Source organism: Drosophila serrata, unplaced genomic scaffold (genome assembly GCF_035046125.1).
Source record: "Drosophila serrata isolate PLE 108 unplaced genomic scaffold, ASM3504612v1 contig_245, whole genome shotgun sequence".
In the NCBI taxonomy this organism is placed as follows: domain Eukaryota; kingdom Metazoa; phylum Arthropoda; class Insecta; order Diptera; family Drosophilidae; genus Drosophila; species Drosophila serrata.
The window spans coordinates 3474707-3478910 of NW_028257143.1; the positions used below are offsets into that span (position 1 = coordinate 3474707).

A 4204-nucleotide genomic window follows, 5' to 3' on the forward strand; every position below is an offset into this window, starting at 1 on the left:
TTTTAAACGTAGCTATATAATGTTCAACATTGGCTTCGTTGTCTTCCAATGGAAAATTAACCATTGTTTCAGGCTTTGGAGGGTATGGCATTTGAAATCTGCAGATTTCCTGGCCACGGAGTTCTCTTAAGCATGAAGAACAATGCTTATGGCGCTGATTTCGAATTGCCTCTTGTAATTCAGGATCAACTTGATCGGAATTTTCTGGTCCTTCCAGCTTTGGAGCGCCTGAAAACCAATACATGCCATGAGAGTGGGGCGATCCTCTGTGCTGGAACTCAATCCTCCAATAATAATGCACAAGGGTATACTCGCCAAAAATTTCTGAGCTTTTGAACAATTTTATTAATTGTCGAAACCTAAAGTCAAAATATCGGGAGCATGTTACGGGGTCAGATCTAATTAATCGAGCTTTTTCGGAGATAGAGAGAGCTGCCGCTTCGTCCTGAGTAATATTTCTATTATCCAATAGACGTGAAAGAATAACCAAGAGTTCATTCCACTTCGATTCAGCAGCGGAAAAAGTTAAGAAAAATGAATTCAGCCCAAATTGCCTGATCATGGCAATAACTTTTTTTCTCTGCTTCCCAATGAGCTGGTGCGGAGCGAAGACCTTTCAAAATATGATATCCGTCGTCATGCTGTACAAGATTGTTAATAAAGGAATTATCCATTACATTGGCAGCAGTTACCGCACCTGATTTTTTGCGTAGGGCAATGGAGATTGAATTTTGAATTCGCTGCATTTCATAAAACTTGTACATATATATAACCTTAGAAACTACTGCACAACGACGGTCATAAAAGCGAATCTGCGACCTTGCTTTTTTTGCATAGATGGTTTTTGCTTTATACATATATTGATCCGCAAGAGATTGTTGGGAAAAACAGTTCTTCTGCATCTTCATCAAGGGTTAAATTAGTTGGGATGCGGCCTTCTCCAGGGGCCAAAGCTATGCGTTGAAGTGCAGGATCATTATTATTTTCTAAAAGGGTATCATGACCACCTGGGTTTAAATCTTCTTCTGGTTGATTTAATTCTCTACTGGGCAATTGGCGTAAAAGCTGTTCCAGTTCCTCTCGGTCAGCTTCATCTGCGATGAATGGGATTTCTTCTCGATCTCCCATTTGAGTAAGCCAACCACCATTAAAGGTTATGTTGTGCTTTCTGTAGAGTTCAGTGTTAACTAAGTAACGGACAGCTTCAAGGACCCGAGCGGGTCGAATAGTTTCAGTCATGAAATTGTGGGAATATTCTAACTTTCTTTTGAGGTGAACCTGTATGACATGAGTCGATTAAAAGGAACGGGGGAGGGCGCTTACCGTATCAGGTACTGAAATTGGAACATTTACTACTGCACCTCTAATTCCACATTGCCTTTCATAGCCTACGGAGATAATTCGCATAAAAGGAATTCGCGGAGAAATTAGGCGCTCCTCAAGGCATGTTAAATTTGTAAGACACTCAGGGATGTCTGGGAAGTCAAACCCATTAGAGAGACAAAGGGATGGTAGCCGACCCTTCGAAACACTCTGACGACATGTGCTGCAAAATTGATATTTGCCGGACTGACTCGGAAATTTCCTACTGAGATAAAATGCGTTGTCTACATTCAGATTGGGAAACCTAGCAGAAATAGAAATTTTATTCAAGGCACTTATTTGAGATGAAAACCATGTTCCTCCACAGCGTACACAGCATTCAGTTGGTCCGTCCTTGATTTTCCTTTGATATTGTTCCCTCGCAGTGGCTCGATTCCTCTGGCGCTGGAGTTCCCGTTGATCCTCTCTTTCGTCCGTGGAAAGTTCTGCCCTGGTAGCAATATTTCGCTGTGACTGCCTCGATGATTCAGCCTGCCGATTTTCAGGAATGGACCTATATGTAAGGAGTCGCTCCTCAGCCATTTCCTGAATTTGCTGCACCCGAAGTCTCGACTGAAGTCGAGTGTTCCGATGATGGATCGTATTCCGTTGTTGTTCCCGTGTCCGATTTATTGAGTTGTTTCTCGTGATCCTGTGGACTTCGGCGTCTCGTGCTCGCTCGGCCCTCCGATTTTCCTCCTCAGCTCTCCAGGCAGCGTGATCCGCAGTGTTTTGCACCTGCTGTCGCCGTCGTTCTTCCGGATTTTGCCTGGCAAAAGCATGCGCAGCAGCATCCCGAACACGCTCCTGCTCGCGATTTTCTCCGATCGCTCTCCAGGAAGCGTGACCCGCAGTGTTTTGCACCTGCTGTTGTCGCTCTCGCCAGAGTTTTGCGTAACCCGGATATGAGCGGCTGCATCATTTATCCGTTCGCGCGCTCGAACTCGATCACTACGCCTCCTCTGAGAACGTGCTACAGTGTTTCGCGCGCGAACTTCCTGTGCAGTCTCAGAGTTTTCTAGGCGGACGGAAGCATTGTGCTCGGCATTTCGTGCTCTAATTTGAGAGGAATTTCGAGCGTATTGGACACGGCTTCGCCAAAGTGCTGATTGGCGACGTTGTTCTTGAGACAAAGAAGATATACGCGGCATTTTCTTGTCTTGTTTTGTTTTGTTTTTTGGCACAGGGTAAAAAATACGGAAACACAATAATTAATGATACACTGGTACCACTCGGAAACTGTCGCGAAAATTAGAAAACTAGAAACTCTCAATGAATAGGCAATGTTTCTGTATTTTAGCAATTGTTTTGCTTACTTACACCTTGTTGTTCTCTGTAAAGTAGGAGGCGGGAAATGCGGTTTATTATGTTAATTCAAGAAAACAATAATTAACGAATCACTGGTATATTTTAACACTCGGAAACTGTCGCGAAATTTATACGACTACAAATTAGCTAATAAATAAGCAATGTTTTTATTTCGAATCAATTGTTTTGTTTAACCCTTCTTGTACTATGTTAAGTAACAGGCGGGAAAAGCTTTTATGTAAATAAATAGAGTAACCATGAGCGGGCATACTTAAAAATCTTTTTTGGCGCCAATATTGGGCAAGTGACTCTCAAAGTCAACTGCTTGCAGCAGCTTTATGAAATAGGCGTCCGATTTTAATAAAGTTATAACCGAAATTCTAAAACAATACAAAACGGCTATATCTTAAATTATTTCAAGTATGAGGCGGGAAATGCGGTTGATTTGTAAACAAAAATATAAATAAAGTGAGCTTGAGAAGGCATACCCAAAATCTTTTTTGTCGCTATTCTAAGACAACTGACTCTCAAAGTCAACTGCTTGAAGCAGCTAAATCATATAGTCGTATGATTTTAATAAAATTAAAATCAAAATTCTAAAACAATTCAAAATAATGTTAAGTAGGAGGCGGGAAATGCGGTCTATTAACATATGTAAACAAATAATTAAATAGAGCGAGCATGAGCGGAATTACCCAAAATCTTTTTAGGCGCCACTATTGGGCAAGTAACTCTCAAAGTCAACTGCTTGCAGCAGCTATTTCATATTGTCATACGATTTTAATCAAATTAGAACCGAAATTCTAAAAGCAAGAAGAGCATTACGTGCTCTCTAAAATAGTCCGACGGGGAAGAGTTCAAGCTGAATCGAACCCACCTAAGAATTAGGGCATGTTTACGCCTTTTCACACTTCCAGTCCCATCAAGCTGTTGGTAGCTTTGCACAGCCATGGGATTTTCATCATCCAGTTCAACGTCGATTGCTTCATCATAATCTTCGTTGGATGGGTCTGATCGTGCGTTTATCTTAGAAAATTTATACCAAGCTGCAAATTCTGCAAGGCATATCGATTCCAAGTCAGCATGCCTTTGCACGTACCGATCAAGTAAATTTTGCTCAAAAATATCAGTTGAATTCCCAGGATGCTGCTCTAATTACCTATGTGATCGCACTATCCGAACCCTTTTGTCTGGATGGCAAGTGTTTATAAATATATTTCCTTCACTCGCCTCAGACATATGTAGTCCTAAGATATTGTATGCTGCTTCTTGAGCTGATATTTCCGAAGCATTAATAAACTTGCTTCCGAGATGCTGCAGTTTTCGTTTAACTGAAATATTTCCGTGGCAAATTTCAGTCATGGCTTCTCGAAGCAGTTGCGACACGCCCCGGTTAGACTTATTTAGGTAATTAATTATATAACTAAAACAGGCAAACGCATCTAAAATAAATTGTATATCCATGTTGGCCCTATGTAGCCCTAGGATATCCCTATTATAAGCATTTACCAGTCTATCGGAAAATTTGCGGCGG

General features: G+C 41.4%; 1 pseudogene; it reads right to left on the bottom strand.

Moving 5' to 3' along the window:
• Positions 1–849: 849 nt before the first annotated feature.
• LOC147643850 (uncharacterized) lies at positions 850–2513 on the bottom strand (annotated as a pseudogene).
• Positions 2514–4204: the final 1691 nt, after the last annotated feature.